At 42.2% G+C, this 18,889-nt stretch overlaps 1 long non-coding RNA gene across 1 annotated transcript in view; it reads right to left on the bottom strand.

Annotated features, from left to right (window-relative positions):
• LOC309340541 overlaps nucleotides 1–630 on the bottom strand; it is a 51,204-nt gene extending 50,574 nt beyond the window's left edge. The window contains exon 1 of the long non-coding RNA XR_014156055.1: nucleotides 275–630. This is a non-coding gene — a long non-coding RNA (uncharacterized lncRNA). The remainder of the gene's footprint in view (nucleotides 1–274) is intronic.
• Nucleotides 631–18,889: the final 18,259 nt, after the last annotated feature.

Genomic DNA, 18,889 nt, shown 5'->3' with positions numbered 1-18,889 from the left:
GGAGACCCCTCCTAAACTCTTCCACTGCCACAATCAGCCACTCAAACATCATGGGAACTGATGCACCTGTTTTGTTAACACCAAAATGTGTTCTGGTCAATATATATAATTCAACCCGCTACAGGGAGGATTCAGTCCTGCATGGTGCTGCTTTGCAAGTCACTTTCCTTACAAAGCAGCACCCACACCCCACAAGATAGATGCTTGTACTCAACGGCTGCTGAGCAGAGGCCTTGGACAGAGGAAGGAAAGCGAGCCAGGGCATTGGGCCTACCTTCTCTTGGGAAGATGCAGTTTCTGGTTAGTATACAGCCCCAGGGTCAAATGCTAGTGGGTAGTCTGGCAGTCCAACAGGTCAGGAAACATGCTCCAGGTTCAATACAGGAAGCCAAAGTTCAACAGGCAGGCAGGTTCCCACCTCTGTAGCCAATCCATAGTCAGGGAACTTGAAGTTCAGTCCCAAAATACACAGTCCTGTGGAGCTCCTAGGACCCCCCAAACTGGGAAGTTAAACAAACACAGCACCTCAGCTTTGCTTCTCTTTCATCCCTTGAGTCTTGATTGCCGCATCTGGGCTTGATGAGGCATGTGACCCTCACCTGTTCTGAGTCTACTCCAGCTTAGGAATCACACACCTCTTCCCAGAGCTAATGAGCCCCACCTGGCCAGCTAGGGAGCTGTCAGCATTGTAACAACAACAGCCCAGGGTTTCCTGCCTAAATTAACTTAAGTGGGCCTGAGTGAAAACTATATACACAATACCCCCTGGTGGCCAGGGTGAGAACTTCAATACATAACACCTCGTGCTGCTCCTTACGCCTCAGAGCCGCTGTGTTCGTGGGGAAAGGGGCCTCTCTGGCTCTGGTGATGGGTCCTGCTCCTCTGGTTCCTGTGAACTTGACCCCCATCCACTTGCCGTCTTCTCTCTCCCCATGAGTACTTTCTATGCTCAACCTCTCCTCTCTCCCCCCCAGCTTGCCCAGGTGTGTCTCAGTCACAGCTACACCTCTTGCCAGGATCCTCTTCCTTCTCCCCATTACCCTACCTGTTCATGACAAATGGAAAGCAAAACAAAAACAAAAAAACACATACACACTACCACTGAAATGATAAATTTAGTTCAGTTCTGCACCCACTGGAAGCATACAGAAATTCTAAAGCACCCTATGACAGAAGCAGAAGAAAGGTAGCCTCTTTTTCAGGTGAAGAAAACGTTTAAGAAATTGGGGGACTGATTTTGGCACAGCAACTTGGGGTACATGGGCAGAAGCTGACTCACACATCTTTGCAGTCCCAACTTGGATTGTGGTGGGAGTAGTTCATGTTGTGTGCAGTGTCCAGACTCTCTATATAGAAACCTTACTGCCATACACATATGACTGAGTAGAATATAATTGCAATCTCATGCTTATTCACATTGTTCCTTATGGAGAGCTCCTGCACAGGTTTCTCCCTATTATCATTTAGGGATCTTCCTCTGTCTGTTTCATTTCAGACAGATCACTCTGACACACACTGTCCTCAGCAGTATCCAAAAAAGCCCCACTCAGCAACCATTCTTCCTCACACAGAGAGAGAAGCAGAAAGCAGTTTAAAATGACAATTACTTGAATAACAGTCACAACAGAATGGAATGCCTCGCTCATGTGACTCACAGTCACCCAATCACATGAGAGAGCTACTGCTAAGAAACTCCATGCTAAAAATACACAGCAATTCAACATAAGCAAGCATTCCCATTTCAGGAAATTAAACCATTATCCTTAACTGTTTATTCCTGGATCTCTCAGTAGTCTCTTAGGAAGAGACCACTGCATAGAAAATGCAACAAAGCGTGTTGGGGAGATTGCTTTTCTTCTCCCGATTATTAATTATATTCTTGCTGCTAGAAGCTTATTCCTTGACAATTCCTTCTTGACAGTCCTCTCCCCATCTTTAGGCAGGACAACTTGTTCCAAAGACAGCAGTGCATGGAGAGAAATAAAAGCATACAGTGTGCTGGTTAATTTAAAGGAATATGAAAGGTAATTGGGCTTTCACTAATCGCAAACAAATTTTTTTTTTGTTTGTTCCGTGAACATACATAAATTCCAACTATGATATGGGGAAAGGTTTACAATAAGGCGAGGATATGCTCTGATCATGCAGAATTTTAAAGGCAGTTAATCCAAAGGAAGCCTCTGAGGAATAATTCACCAATTGATCTGGACAACAAAATGGGACATCTCATGTGAAGTACGAAATAATAATGTGAGGGTGGTGGTGATGGTAGGGAGATATCAAATTTCATAGGCAGTACTATTGTCTGTTGTTTTAGTTGAATTTTCTGTTTCCAGGCCTCCTAGGAAAGTGACAGACCTTGGTGTCTCAAATTTCAGTGGTGCCCTGTGTGATGCCAAAATCTGGTGCTGTTGTATGTCAAAGTTGCACACCCACACCACTCAGCACCCCAGAAGTTCCACACCTGGTGTGACCACACCAGTCGTGCTCCCCTAGATCTCCCCTAGATTTCCTTTGCCTAGGAAAGCGGGTCACCAACCTTTGGGGGCCAGTGAGCATAACTGGAATCTTGAGAAAATGCTGTGGGTACCAGTCACAAAATGGTTGTCATGGGGGATGACACGTCACAAAATGGCTGCCACATCTAAGAGATCAGGATAATAGACAGGACCACAAAATAGTGCAAACACGCTTTCCCATCAATGAGGACTAGAGTTGCCACTAAACCTGCTCACAGAGACAGGCTCTTTGTTTGGACCAGATTTGGGGTGGGGACTTCCATCCAAGGAAATGTAGGGCATGTTTAGGGCAGCATGTTCAGTGTAGGAGAGGCTAAGCCAGTGCAAATAGGAACTGAGCAGGAAGAGCAAACATTCTCTTGTGTGGTGTGGGTTTTTTAAAGGGGATATTTACCAAAACTTTTGCAGGCACCATGGGGGGTACTGGTGGGCACAATGGTGCCCACAAGCACCGTGTTGGTGACCCCAAGTCCTAGGATCCTGCTTTATTACAAACTACTGAAGCCTTTGGACAGTCCATGCTGGGGAGGTTTGACACAATAGCTCCATCTGTACAAGCAATGACAGGATACTAACTACATCGTATCTGTGCCATATGGGCTTGCTAAAGCCAAGCAGTCTGACACTGAGGATAAAATGGCAGCTGGGGAGTGGGAGGGAAGCACCATGGGTTCTGCCTTGAGTTCTTTCTAGGAAAGGTGGGATAAGAAGTGCAAAAAGGAAAGCAAGGTTGCTGAAAGGGTTTTGGAGCAGGTTTAGATTTAAGTGTGTGGAAGCCCTCATACTGATCTCAGAATCATGTCTTATCTATTTTCCATTCCAATTTGTTTAGATATGGAGGAGGAAAGGGAGCCCTAAACACAACCCAAGGAGGCCAAACTATGATCTGAACAGGACCCCTATCTGTTCACAAGGTGAACACTAGCATCATTGAATAATATAATACACCATGGTCGCTGAACTGGGTTTTCCCAGTAGTCCCCCTGACAATTCACGCCTCTTAGAGTTTCCCGTAATAGCTTTATTTTGTTATGTATTTATTGTATGGGTTTCTACTCCACATTTTGATGTAAAAGCATTTCCATGGTGGTTCACCACTACTCCACTAAAATAATAAAAAATATATAATAACATTAATGGTACAAATCAACCATCCTTTTTTTTAACCCTACAAGATACAAAGAACAAAAACAATCTATGCACATCACTGCATCAGCTACCTCTGTTCAAATATTCAATATTCCCATAAACTTTTTTGGTGTATAGCAGGTTAAGAGCTGAAAAACATATTGTGAAAGGAAATGCCCTTGAAATGAGGAGGAATGATCCAGAAAAAGGCAGTACCTGTCCGCTGATGTTTGAGGAAAGTGGAAGGGCAGTTGCTGCTGATTTCACTTTCTCGCTGCAGTCACCTGTGTCACCTTCAAACTGCTCAGGTGGATGGAGGGTCCTTTGGACTAGTGGGGAGATGGTAATGGGGTCTCAGAGTTCCCCACTTGATCAAAGAGCCTCCTGTCAGCAGAGGGACACTATTGGAATGCATAGTTAAATACAGCTGCGGTGCATACATAAAATATGGAACCATTCAGACACAATTTTCTGGATATGTAGAGAGCATAGTGACAGAACACTGTGTGGCTAGTGGGCTGCTGTATGTTGGAAGCTAGCTAACAGAGTACCGCAAATTTGGATCTCGTTCATAAACAGAGTAACATGTTGTAGGTTTTAAAAGACCCTTATTTATTTTAAAAAATCATCTGAAGATGAACAATGAATAGGACATTGTTCTCCAGACATTGCATCACTGTACAGGTAAGCTCTTTATATTATAATTATAATTCCATGTGTGTGAATTACAAAAACTGTATCTAAGAGTAGTGTAGGAGTCATATATGTGGTGGGGAAAAATTCAACCTTACTAAGGTTGTTTTCCAGGTGGGTAATTTACCAAAATAAAAGGGCATAGACCACTTCAAAGGAAAAGACCTCTGTGGGCACATGGGCCCCCATAGAACACATTTAGGTAGTGTGCATGGAAAGCGGGGGGGTCCCATCGTGCTAGCAGTAATCCATGTGCTGATAGGGCCTTCAATTAGCACTACATTGAATACAACCTATGGTGTTCTTATAGGCTTTAGCTAATTGTTCATTATTTATTTCACTGCAACATTTAAATCATTATTGCTGTTCAACATTTAAATCTTTATCATTTTTGGACCTTAAAAATGCAATGGCAATATATTGATCATTATAGACAACTGCTTTCCTTTAGAACACAACAAAACATTGAACATATCATTTATTTTGGCTCATCTCGTGTCTAAAGGATATCCCCCAGAGGCAGCAAGATATAATAATGATTCCCAAGGAAAGTATGTGAGGTAAGCAAGCAAAGGCAAACTTTTGAAGCTGATATTCAAACGATCCAACCTATCTGAAAATAAATACATTGGAACCCAGAACAGACAGCATTAATTACACCTTAGAGAGGATCCACAGAGTCTTTGGTCTTGAAGATGTGTTAGTCAGGAGAGCCAGGAAATAACAATCAAAAGGAAATGAGCCAAGCTTGGGTTGTTAGGGAAAATTGTGTAAGTCCAAATTACTCAGCTAAGGGACTTCCTGGAAATATTTCTAGGGAGCCTTCACGCTGCCATTAAACTAAGTCCCTTAACAGTTCAGCTTGTTTTCTCCCCATTCTACAGGTAATAACTTTTCTGTAATGAGAATTTGCAAGTGATGAAACCATAGCTGAAGCTTTCTGCTGGGAGAAACCAGAACCAACTCGCTAAGATTACTTAATTTATTTCTTCGTCACTTCCCACAACCAAGGATCTCTCAAACTAAAGTTTCACACATGCATGTTGCTTGATGTCTCAAAGCACAGACATGTAAACTGACTTCAGTGGCATGCATAGTGTATGAGGTGATATTGTGAGACCCCAAGATCTATCAATATTATTATATATTTACTTATGCCCCCACTTTTTCCCTAACAAGACTCAATGTGGCTTTCAGATTAAAAACAAGAATCACTAAAAACATAAAAGAGCAATTAAACGTGGATAGAATTAACACTATATGCATATATAAAACCTGTTTAAAACATACAAATAATTACCATAAAAACAGCACAGCACCAACCCTTTTATTAAAAGCAGCCAGTTCTTAAAAGCCTGTTGAAACAAGGTCTTCATCTGCCTATCTATGCTGTGTGATCCAAATTGGCATGTTCTTTTTTTAAAAAATAATATTTATTACTTTTAAAGCTTACAAAAAAGAAAAGGAAGAAAGAAGACAAAAGAAAAAAAGAACAAAAAAGAGAAAAAACAATACAATACATAAACAATATAAAACACAACCTTAACACATTAAACTAACACAATAAACTAAACCAAACAAGACAAAAACAATTTAAAAAACATACATCATACCTTTTCCATATTCTATCTTCCATTCCCTTGTATCATTGACCCCCTCTCACCTCCCTCTTTGTATTCCACTTCCATTAATTGTTTCAGCAATTCCTTTCCATCTTTCTCTATTTTCTATCATATAAATGTCTTAACATATTTTTAATCTTATTTCCATTAAAATTGGTATACTTATTTAAGCTTAACTCCTTATAGCATTTCAGCAAAAGCCATAAAATTTCCTTCCAACATTTTTCTATCACTCATTAATTTTACAATATTTCTATATAAATTGGCATGTTCACACATGCAGACCATTATCTGAAACTTCAGTCATCAGGTGAGGAATATGGATGTCTAAATACTCTTTTGCTGGGAACTGTAGAACTCATTTGACTTGGAATGTGCCTCTTTGTGGAAGGGAAGGTGGATGAGGATCTATGCCATACAACACCTTGGTATTAATATTTACAGGCCTAACACCTGATCCTTTATCTCCAAATTTAAGCAACAGTTCCATAGACGATGAGCAGAATTTGAAACTATAATAGTAAAGTGTTGCTGCCATATATACATAACATATATATAGAAAGGGAGAGAGTTAAAATCTGGTTTACTTACTAAATCTTCAAAGGTCTGGTTAATGTGCTTTCTCATACATCTGTACAGGCAATAAAACTTATCTTAGTTACAATGTGGTAAAAGTTCCTAAATAATTGGTATAAGCACGCAGGACTGGTTGGTGAAAGCCATGTGGTTGAGCTGGGGCAACCAGCTCAAATCTCTTCAGATGCTAGGCTTCTCAGGTGGACTGGGGCTAAACAGAAGGCTTAATTACCTACTGTAGTTCCTCCCAAGGTGAGGGGAAGTGTTCTAGGCTAAGCCTGGCAGGACAACTTGCTCATTGGCATCGTGGGTTAATTAGAATTAATATGTTGGTTATATGAGGCCAGTTATCTCACACAAACAGAACAAGGAGATGAGAATCCTTGATCTCAATTCAAGTTTACATACTTACTTTCCACAAGAGTCTACATATATTCAGAAATAGAATTTGGATGCTAGAAATGTCTTTAGTACAGAAATCAGGTCTGAAATGTGAATTTCTGAAATTTCTACATCTTCCAACCTTAATCATTATTACGAGATTAACTTTTTAATTATATGTTACTTTCTATATGGATGCTTTAGTTGAGATTCCTACATTGCAGGTAGTTGAGCTAAATGACCCATGACAATTCTATGATGCTATAATTCTACCACCTGCAAACTATATCATCATATACACACTAAAAAGTGCTGGGGAAATTGCGGCAGAGTGAGTTCTAATTTGGATGGGGCCCTCCAGATGTTGTTGAACTACAGCCCCCATCATCCCTGATTGTTACCAAGAAGTTCAACTGCAACTCTGCACCTGCCCCAAGACTATGTGTTCATGTTGGCTTTGCTTTGAGCAGTGAGTGCGCACCACTGCAAGAAACCTGAGGGAGCTATAGAAGCTCAGGCTAAGTATACTTCCAACAGTGAGTGGCTCGTGCAAAGTATCAGGAAAAACCACCATGGTTCCTGCCAAATGCCTTCCCTATAACAGATCCTGGACAGGAGAATTTCAAAGATGCATAATGGATTATGTCATCTAATTAGTGCCCACAACTTCTACCATATCTAATGCAAGTAGATGCCCTGCTTTAGCATTAATTAACTCTAGACAATAATGAAAGCAGCCACCAGCAAGCACCTTCTTTCAGTAATTGGATTAAGTCTAAAATTACAATGTCTCCACCTTTCCCTGTGAGCTGCTGCAGTGATGACAGCAGCAGGGATGTGGTGAGCTCATATGTGGTCTCTTCTCTCCTTCCCTCTTCACCCCCTTCTCTCTCTCTCTCTCTCTCTCTCTCTCTCTCTCTCTCTCTCCCTCTCTCCCTCCCTCCCTCCCTCCCTCCCTCCTTTCTCCTTCCTCAATTCATTCCTGCTACCTGCAACACAGAGGCGCAGTCCAGCATTTACCAGGGGATAAGAGGGAAAGACTGAGAGTGCTTCCAGGCCGACACTGTTTTGCTGGAGGGATTCAAAGAACTATAGGGATTCGCAATTAAAGCAGATCAAAGGGCTTTAAAAGAGAATGGGACTATTTTGCAGTTTGGAAAGTGATGGGGAAATGCATTGAAAATTGTGGGGTGAATGAATGGGTGGGAAGGTGTATGAGCACCCTGCAAGCTTAACAAGAGAAATGCTCAATGCTCAGCAAACAAATTAGATGGAATACTCAGTACAGACCAGATATTATCTAAAATCCACATAAGCATTGTGCATGCAAATTGGGACGAGTGCTCTATGAACCAGTCATCTGGAAGCGCCCTGTGATTGACAGAGAGAAAGAGGGCGAGGAAGAATCAGGAGAAAGATAGCTGCCCCTCTGCTGCCACCGGGACAGCCACCAGGATTAACAATTACAAGCAAATTTAGAACTGGTTTTTCCTGGTTGTTCTTTTACTCGTAATTGCCAATCCCAATCCAGTTTGAGCCTGGTGGAGCTCACCTACTTTTTAAGGCAGTCAACTATGTATTTTTGATAGCCCTAAAATATAGGAAATGGGTATTTAATATGTAACTGTTGGGGGTGGTGAACGGACATAGCTTAGATTTTTCCATCTCAGGTGCCCAAATGACTTGGCACTGATCTCTTGTTTCTGCCTCCTACCTGGCAAGGTTACATCTGCTTAGATGCTGCACGGCATGCAGAAGCATGGAGAGCCAAGGATATGCCAGACATGCCCCACCACTGCATTGTAAATGGCAGCATTGTGGAGTCTTCTCCTGTCCACCTGCCCCTGCAGAACATCCACTGCATCCGCGGTGGAGGAGGAACTCTCCCTGATTGCATATTGACATTATGGGAACAGTGTGTCAGTGATTTTTCAACATGTATTGCTTGTTTCATCATGGAAATGTTCCAGCTGTCTATCTGGAATGTCCCCAGGAGAAATACCACATTGCCCAGTAACTGGAGACTTACCAAATCTTTTTGTTCTTTTCCTCACTTCCCTCCTCCTTCCGTCCCCCCGCCCCCCGCCAACACCCCCGCCGCTGGCAGTGCAAGTAGTGATACACTCTTTTCACTTGTTTAAGCCATCTTTATTTGCTTAGAATTACTGTCTCAGTGCAATGGTCAACGGCAGGGGCATTGGCTTTTAATTCAGATGGTGGGCCTTGGCTCATTTATATATGCATGAACTGAGCCCTTTTAGAAAGATTGTGGATGCTAAGGAAAATATACAGTAATGGAGACTTGTGTTTCCTTGAGTACAGAAAAGGCCACTTACCTCGTCTCCTTCATGGGAGGGCAATGAATGGGAATGCATAATGTATGCCTTTGTCGTACTCTCATCAGCACAGACATACTGGAAATGAGCAGAAATAGCCAGACAGAACATCAATCTTTTGCGTGCTACAAAAAGTACTAACTAGCACTTTTCCATTTTATTAGATGTCTAATGTGCTGGGGCTACATCTCCTCTCCTCTCATTTCTCTTCCAATCACCCAGGGAGAAATAGACTAATGCTGAGGAATTATTCTAATGTTTCATTGCACCCAAAGCATAGGACTGTGTGCTTTGAATACCATTGTCCTGATCCCATCACGGGACAGTGATGGCCCCAAGTAAGGTAGAAGTCAGTAGGTGCGAGATTCTGGAGAAGATGGCAAGTAAGGCCAGGCCAAATCAGGACCTTGAATAAAGACCAAGGCACTGGTTCAGGACAATGGTTAGTCATCTTGCAGCTGAGGCAAAAAATACAAGTTGCCTCAACAATGTCTTGGGGCAACTGGCAGAGTTTTATAGACCTGGCTATGTCATCAAGATGGAAGTTCCACCCGGTGAGCTCTGCATCTTGCTTTGTGACATTTTCTGCAGCTATTGGCTTTTACTAGGTAGTGGGATTTTAAGCTGTGAAGACTGCTTTGCAGAAAGCTGCTCAGAGCTCTCCTGAGCCTCCAAGGAGCCTATGATCCAGTAATTGAACGGCAGAGACATCTTTTCACATGCATGGATTTAGGGCTGTGCAAGTGGTATACACTCACTGGACTGGGTACTGATCCGAGGGGGCACTATCTTGGGCTTTTGGAAGGAGGTTTGAGGCTCTCACAAGGTTTTAGAATCCTCCTTCCTCCTTCTCAAAGCTTAGTTAGTGTTTCCCCAGCTTTGGGAAGAAGGTTGGAGGGCTGCACAGTGACAGTTTTCAGGGAGATCTGATCTGGGGAGCCATCGCCTGAGGCATGACTCTTGAGTTGTGTACAGCTCTCCACACTTTCAGAGTGGCTCCCTCGTCACGTCACTTGTGGTCACATTGCAGGGAATCTGCAAGGGCTGGCTTAAAGTGGCAAAATGTCTTAGGCCAGTCATACACAGTTGATGATGATGCCCCATGATCTCCACTGGAAACTAAAAGAAAGTAAGAATCAGCAAAGGCACAACACCAGTTAGCACAGAGGCAGGCTGAATGGAACGCCGTGCATCTGGCATTCACATTAGCTGTGCTGTTACTCAGAGCAGCCCACAGCCTCTGCTCCCAGACTAAAATAGCAGCTGAACCTATAGGGGCTGCCTACAAAAGGGCCATGGGGGATGGTTGAGCTGTTATCTGAAAGTACCATTTGAGACCTCTCGGAGAAGAATAAACAAAGACTGTTTAAAAAAAGATCCACACCAGCCCATTCCATAGGCTAATTTAAACTGAAAACAACCTGTGTGTGTGTGTTTGAAGACTTTGTTCCACACACTTCAGCCATAGCAATAATAATGATGCTATTAAAAGCCATAGAAAAACAAACAAGTCACACCAGGTAGTAAAAAGTACAAGATATCAATATAATCTGTAGTCCCCAAATCCCATCAAATTGCCCTTGCTTCTCCACAAATAGGAATGAACACTTTGATGGCATTGCATCTGGTCTTCTGCCTTGTTTTGGGAACAGCAGACTTCCATGGATCATTGATGGAGCCCACCAGATCTGATCTGGGGAGCCAGATGAAGGCTGATTTACCTTCATCAATCCCTCTACCAACGGATGTCACTGTCTCATGCCTGCCAGTGTAGAATCTTCTGTTTCTTCCTTGCTAATAACCACACAGAGACAGTTTCCTAATGCCTGTGACAAGCCATTCTTTTGAAACCACTGGGTATGGCCACTTTTTCAGACACCTCAATGCCAGTAGACATGTGAATTTGGAATTTCATTGATGCTTGAAATCCATTGATTTCAGTGGCGCTTACCTCCCCCCCCCCCAAAAAAAAAGTGTGCTTAGAATCACAGCTTCAACCACTATTTCCTCATTTTGTCTTATTTTGGGGCCGGAGGCGTATCCGATTTGAATTTCTTTTCAACCCCTCTTTCTATGTGATTATAGTGCTGTCTCGTCTTATGTAATGAGTTGGTATATATTTAGTCCTACTGTTTAATGACTTAACTATAGAAAATCCATAGCATTTTGAATGTGTGAAAGGTGCATTTTGATTGCTTTCACTTCGGTTTGAGTACAGGCCTTTCAAACAAAGCAGTCACTAGTAACGATTTTCTTCTTTCTCTCCCTCCACACAGTAGGTTTTGTTTAAAAGCTCCTCAGCTAGTTTAGCAGAATTATGGCTATCTATGGAGCACTGCTAAGGTTTTGTTTTGTTTTTTAATTATAGTGGTGTTAAAATATGCAAATGTTTCTAGAATAATTGGGATCTCCCTAACACCTCCTTGTTGTATCCATTAGTGAGTAAGTTTCACTTAGTGGAAAAGCCATGTCATCGTTAAGATTTCTTGGTTGAGTTTGAGCTCAAATCCTGGATCTGCAGTAGCATCAAACTCCATATTAGAAGCCCAGGTTGCATTCTTGGCTGTGATCCATACTGACTGACCTACTACTGAACTGGGAAGAGCCCTCTGGCTGCTTAGGTGCCACCTGGATTGCTGCAGCTGCTCCCTGACAAGGAAAAGAACATACTCTGTCTGGCACATCTTGTGGTTCTTTACCCCAGATTCTGTATTTGCTTTTATACATTGTTTCTTTCATGCTCCCTTATAGCTGTCTTTTACTTCAGGTGTGGGGAACCAGGTGTCATTGGCCAATGGATGAGGTTCATGGAGTTGTAGTCCAGCAACTGAACAGTTTCAGGTTTCCCACCCCTTTATTACTTACAGATGACATTGTGCAGTCCTGGCAACTGGCCGGTAATTACCTTACTTAGATTTTCTGGATCCATGGAGCGCTTCTCAAGGATTGGTCTTATCACTACCTCCTTCAAGGAGGCAAAGACAACCCCTCTTGCACGGAGATATTAATCACCTCCCTGACCCAGCCAGATGTCCCCTCACTGCTAATTTTTTAAGACAGGGGAGGCCAGAGTGCAAGCAGTCGCCCTGACCAATCCAAGCTCCTTGTCCATATCCTTGAGCTTTACTAACTGAAACTCATCAAACGCAACAAGACTAAACAGTGCTCTGGACGCCCCTTGAGATTCATCTGCTGTAACATTGGAGTCAAGATCCTAGTGGATGCAAGTGATTTTATCCTCAAAGTGCTTTACAAACCAGTCACAGTGAACTACTATCGGATCTGTCACATCCTTTGGGCCAGACTGCAAAAGGCCTTGTGCTACCCAGAAAAGCTCTGCTAGTTGGCACAATGAGAATGCAATGGAGGCAGCAAAGTATGCTTTCTTTGTTGCCTTCACTGCCGCTAGGTGGGATCAATGATGAGCCCTCACCAGTGTTCGATTTCATTTGACCAGAGTTTTCCTCTACTCGTGTTCAGGCTATCTCCCTGCTTGTATCCCCACCCTAAGCTCTGGAGTATTTTGTATGTATAAATGCAAATTTAGAAATACCGGTAATTACTAAAATTATAATTCCAAGCTGTATGCTTCCAAGCTCAATTTGAAGTGCTGGTTTTGACCTTTAAAGCGCTTTACGGCTCAATATCTACAGCAGTGGTTCTCAAACTTTCTCCTCTGGGCCACACTTTCAGAATAAAAATTTGCACACGCCACACCATTATTTTTTTATTGATAAGAAATACATTGGAAAACAAAAAGAGGCAACTCTTAGCAGTGCTTGATTTATAGCACAGAACACAACAGCTTTATAATATCCTCATGGGATATCCAGAAAATGTAAAACATGAATCATTCCCAAAATATAATTATCAATGAGCCTCTTACATATGTATCTTAAGTATGTATACAAACTCAATGAGAGGTGTGAGCTTGCAGTATCAGTTGGTGCTCTTGGTCTCATTTTGCAATGATATCTATCCATATTCTACAAATAAAAAAATATTTTTATACTATACTATACTATACTGAAATATTTAAATGTTTCTTTGCTTCTTCTTGAATTTTCCCACCACACTTGCCATCCTCTCCTGCCACACCAGTGTGGTGCACCATATCCTTTGAGAACCACTGGTCTACAGGAATGCCTCTCCCAGTATGGACCTATCCAGCCCCTTAAATCTTCACATGAAGCCTTTCTCCAGATCCCTCCTTTGAGGGAGGCCTGGAGGGTGGTGACAAGGGAGAGGGCCATTTCAGCTGTGGATTCCCATCTGTGAAATGCTCTTCCCAGTGAGGTCTGCCTGGCACTTTCAGCACCAGGTAAAAACATTCCCAGGTCTTTGCAGAACTGAGTTAATTGTGCTTTATTGTTAGTGTGCTGTTGCTGGGGAAAGTCATTATTTGAATTATAAAAATCTTAATGTTTTATCTGAATTCTTTCTTCTTCTTTTCTTAGATAACAAGCAATTAATCAGTCATCAATTAATCAGTCGTCGTCATCACACAAATATACCATAGTAGGGAAGGTTGGGGTGAGAGGTTTGTGACACAGTTATAATAGGATGAGTTTTGGGGAACACAGCATGAGAGAGAAGGACTAGAACTCAACACCTTCTTGTGCATGACATTTCATGGGCCTTTAGCTTTTAATGTCTGAATCACATGAAGGGATCCCCATGGGGCTCACCCTACACTCCAGTGTCATGCAGTATTCCTTCCCCCAGTGTCCATGTGTTGGAATGTGGACATCTGGAGAGGGAAAGCCATGTTGCTTGGCTGGAACCCTTCACCACAGGAATTCCAGCTCAAGTGGAAATCCATGGGCATAGAGCCCCACCATGGATGCATCTGGTGATACTGTGTGAACAGGTTGTGCCTTGGCAACTACAAAATCTTTGCTCTATGTATGGACCTTTGATGGTCATGCTTTGGGGGAACTAAATGACCCAGCTGGAACCAAGGCCATTGGGTATATATGGGTACTACAAAAAGACTGAGTAATTGCACAGATTGGAAATGCACAGAATATATAGGGCTTCTTGCACAGCAGGCTTTTTATCAGATCTGTTTACTGAAATGGATTTCCAAATAGCTACTGTATAATCTGCTTCAGGAGGCAATACATCAGTTTGCTGACTGCTTTGAATTTGTTCCAAAATATCTTGGCTGCCTGGATTCAGCAGTGTAAATATGTCAGCGAAGATATTAGCGGGAGTTATGAATTGGGGAGCGGATGGAGAGGGAATAGTTTGAGTGAAAATAAAATAGATTTAGTACTTGTTCGCTCATTACATCTGAGGTGGAGATGATCATGTTAATCTCTAGAGAGGTCCCGAGAGAGATCGTTTATTGCCAGCCGTGTTCACTTGCTATGCTTGTGGTAGTTAATAGCAAAGTTAATGGTTCAAATGCTGTAACAGACCCAGGGGGTTCGAGCAAAATGTCGTAGGGAAACCATCAACTCTTGTTACATTTGAAAACCAAGAGTAAAGTCCACCTCAGATGAGCATTTGTTCTGCATTGTTCTGGATTGTACTCCCAACGTTGAGGAAGTTTATATATCAAATGGATCTTGTGGTGCTGGAGGAATTTGATTCATTTCTCATTTAAAGATGAATCTACCTAATTTGCTCTTTCTAAATCAATATGAGAGCCAAAATACAGCAGTCTTTCAAAATTTGCCCTTCTCTGAATTTTGCAAGGCAGCCAAGCATTTTTTTAAAAAAAATGTCTATACAAGAGTTATGTGTGCATAAAATTGCATATATTAGTGAAAACAACTTGCAACAATGCATTATATTAGGGGAAATTGTGTTGCAAAAATTTGTATATTAGGGGAAATTGAATGCAAACGTGTATATTAAGAGAAATGCATACCAAAGTGCTTTCATTAAAAAAAGAGGTGAACTGGAAATGTAGAGAATTTAACTTAAGATTGGAAAAATGCGAAACCTAAACTGACAGATTTACCCATCCCTAGATCTAGCAACAAACTCAAGCCCAATATGAATTACACCAATGGCTGCGTTTAAAATGAATTAAAATAACTGAACATTTCAATTCACAAGTAGCCAACTTTATCTGGCAATTTGAATTCAAAATTCTTTTGGTAAATTCTTAGGGTAAATGTGCAAAACCCAGCAATGTTCCCATGAGATTCCCATGAAATTTCATTGGAAGCAATAGAAATTATTTCCATCCTCTTGGCTCAATCCACAGAAACATGAGATATCAATCAATACGGACAGGGGAGCATTATTGCCCCTTCTCTGGGCAACAGCAGGTCGCCTGGCAAGGTAAGACCTGTGAGGGCACGCTATGCCTAGTGCTGGCAGAAACACACTACAGGTACATTACACTCAATATCCTTAGAACTGAACTGGCACATGCAGCTACACTTTCAGTTTTCGTTCATTAATTGCAGGTGCTGGGTGTGATGGACAGAACTTGGGTTATCCTCCTGGAGAACCTGTAACCAATCATGGAAGGGTGAAGAAACAATCAATCAGCAGGGAGCGAAGAGTAAGAATCAAAATGACAGTTTGATTGCCAGATAGGCCTGGCTAGGGAAGTAGCTGGGGTGGGTGGGGGTATGTTAGGCATAACAAACCAGTTTAAGCTCCTTAAGGAAAAGAAAATATCCTAGGAAGGGGCTAGAGGCATTTCAGAGGCAAACAAATAGCTATTCTAGGAGGAATTGGATTTATAGAAACAGTCTTACAGAGGAAGGTTAGAAGTTCTTAATTACATCTGTAAAATATGTTTTGACTGAAACTAAATACTGTGCCTTTACTCAATAAACCACTAAGCTTTATCCCTCATGGAGTACTTGTTAATAAAATTCCAGTTTCTCCCCCATCGTGCCTCATCTTTAATTTATTCCCAATTCAAGAAATAGGATAGCTTAGTCGGTAGAGCAGGTTCATGGGTTCAAGCCCCTCATTGGGTGAAAGATTCCTGCGTTGCAGAATAAAAGTTCTTGTTGCTGAATTATAGTAAATGCTACCACATGCAAAGAGTTTCTGAATTAATTGTTTCTAAGTCTAAATCACCCCGATCCAGTTATGTTGCCTCACTCCCATTTTTAGTGAGGGAGTCTGCCACACAAGGAAGGCCAATGGGGACATTTCCCCTTATGTCTTAGCCACACATGGAGATTTTTGGTGTGGCACAGCTGGGAAGGGGAGGGGTAAACTGTCCCTCCCTTCATGCTGGGATCCTGATAACAAACAGGGAGAGAGAGCACTTGTAATCAATGAAAGAAAAACAAGATGTCACAATTCTTCCCTCTGGTGAGATTTTCATACCCATTTGCATCTTTGGCCCTAATGGACCAGCCTCCGCTGACTGCAATGTGTAGCTTAGTCCTCAGCTTGCAAACCTGTGTGCACTTAAATGGGACTAAGACCCACTGAACTGAACAGGGGCTTCCTCCTCTGAATAGACTTGCACTGTAATAAGTGTGAGAGAAAGGCACACATTTTTGCATAAATATTTTGGGAATCTACTGCAACCCATCCTTGCCCCATGGTATGCTACTTTCTGCCTGCAGTCTAGGACTGTCAAAGGATGCAATAATGATTAACTAGTCAGTTCTTCAGGGATACGCCCACACTCGGCTGAATAATTTTGCATAAAAATGTGTGACTGCATTTGGATGTGTGGGGAAATGAAGCAGTCAAATGTTATTTACAGATCTCCAAAGCCTCATCTCAAAGACATGGAGCACATCTGCTTGTGTAGGGATTCAAGCTACAGTTGCCAATATTTATTGACTTTTTATAAAGAAATTGGCTAAATAAACAAGGCATCTGGGGAGTACAGATGCCAGAAGGTTTTTGCCTAAGCTTGGGATTTTGAAATGGCTGTATCATGTATTTTACAAATGGAAAGGGATAATTCTTACAAATTCTTCAGAAGTCAGCAGAAAAAGGGAAACCCTAACACTTCCAGAGTTGTTGGTTTTCTCCCAAGTCAAGCTTTAGCTGATTATCTGTTACACTGAAGCAAAGTAGGAGGGATTTTCATTCACATTTAACAGATGGCCAGAGCGATGTTGGAAATGCAGTTTTGGGGCAAACTAAACTATGCCAGGGGATCATTTTCCTTGTTGAGACTGAGCTCCAGACACTCATGCTCTTCAAACAGTGCTTAGGTTCACAAATGTATCCTGCTCTTGTCAAAAATAAAACTTAACTGGCTGTAAGGGAATTTCTATACACTCCAGAGACTTCCGGGTCGGCGCCATCGCCGAATGGCGGACTCCCTCCGAGCTCCGGAGGGAGCCTGCTGGGTAGGGGTTGGGTCCTGCCGCGCCGGCGACGCGGGGACCCTCAAAAACCATGGGCGGTGACTCGGTGGGCACCGTTTGCGCCCCCCGACCCGCGAAGGAGCCTTTTTAAAGGCTGCGGAGCGGGTGACGGGGGGGTGGTGCTATGAGTCCACTGCTTCCCCCGCCTAGCGAAGCCGCATGCCATTCGGCGGAGAACAACGACTTCTTCTTTGGAAATTTTGGATTTGGATTAAAAAGAACAACCCGTGAGTAAATTTATTGGACTTAAAAGGAAAATTTGATTTTTGAATTTGGAGTGAGCGGGGGAGGTGCAAAAAGGAAGTCCGCCCCGCCCCCCCGTTGTAGATGTCTTAACGCAAGGATTTGACAACTAAGATCGAGAGATGAGCTTGCTTATTTGGAAAAAAAATTAACTTCACGAAGCGAAATTACAATAATTGTGCTGGAGGAGAAGATTGGTTTGTGGGAACTAAGATGCAACCCCCCGGGAACCGGGAACGATCCGCTATGAGAGACTGGTGAAGAGACACAGAAACTTTGACAGCTGTCAAAGTAGCTGTCAAAGCAGGAAAATAAAAGAGAACTTTGTTACGATGGCTTTGCTGGTTAGATTTGTTACAATTTGGACATAAATTAGTGGAAATAAAGGCAACAAGCTATTTGACTTTTGGGTCTGATCTGGAAAGAAATTAAGTTACCATATTCCCTCTAGAGGGAGGTCGGGACATTGCAACAGTGGCAGCAAGTGGAAAAATACTATGAAATTGAGCAGGATTTGTTATCTCTTGGGAAAGCTGCAAAAACGAAGCATTATTTTGTCTACAGAGGTCTCTACACTAAAGGAGACAATGGATTTATCTATTGAAGAAAGGAAGGGACTTGACGTAAGTTTATGTTCCTGAATAAATAAAGCCTCTGTGGAGAACAAGAAGTTTCTGATTTAGAAGGTTTTTGCAGCAGAACAGGAAAAAGAAACCTAAGGAATAAGAGCTGGACTAAACTCGAAGTTGGAACATTTGGGACATCCAGACTTTAAAAGGATCAAGAAACAGAATTTGAGTTATACTCTTAAACATAGAGGTCTGGATGGAAGAAGAATGATCTTTTCTGAGAGTTTCTCCGAGATTGGACTTTCTGAAATTAAAAGCTATCAAAAGACGGCAAAGTGGAACTGAGACATGGACGTGGGTTCTCCAGGCTGGCAGTAGACAGATGGATGAACTTTGGGGATCGGAACCAGGGAAGGGGGGGGGAGATTTGGAACCCAAAGGCTGTAAAATTACATATTTTTTCTTTCTTCTTTCTCTTTTTCTTTCTTGTTTTATGAAAATAGGGGAATT

The sequence above is a fragment of the Podarcis erhardii genome (genome assembly GCF_964252035.2).
Source record: "Podarcis erhardii genome assembly, chromosome: 4".
NCBI lineage: Eukaryota > Metazoa > Chordata > Lepidosauria > Squamata > Lacertidae > Podarcis > Podarcis erhardii.
The sequence above is the reverse complement of the archived record's forward strand: the minus strand, read 5'-3'. Positions and strand labels throughout refer to the sequence as shown.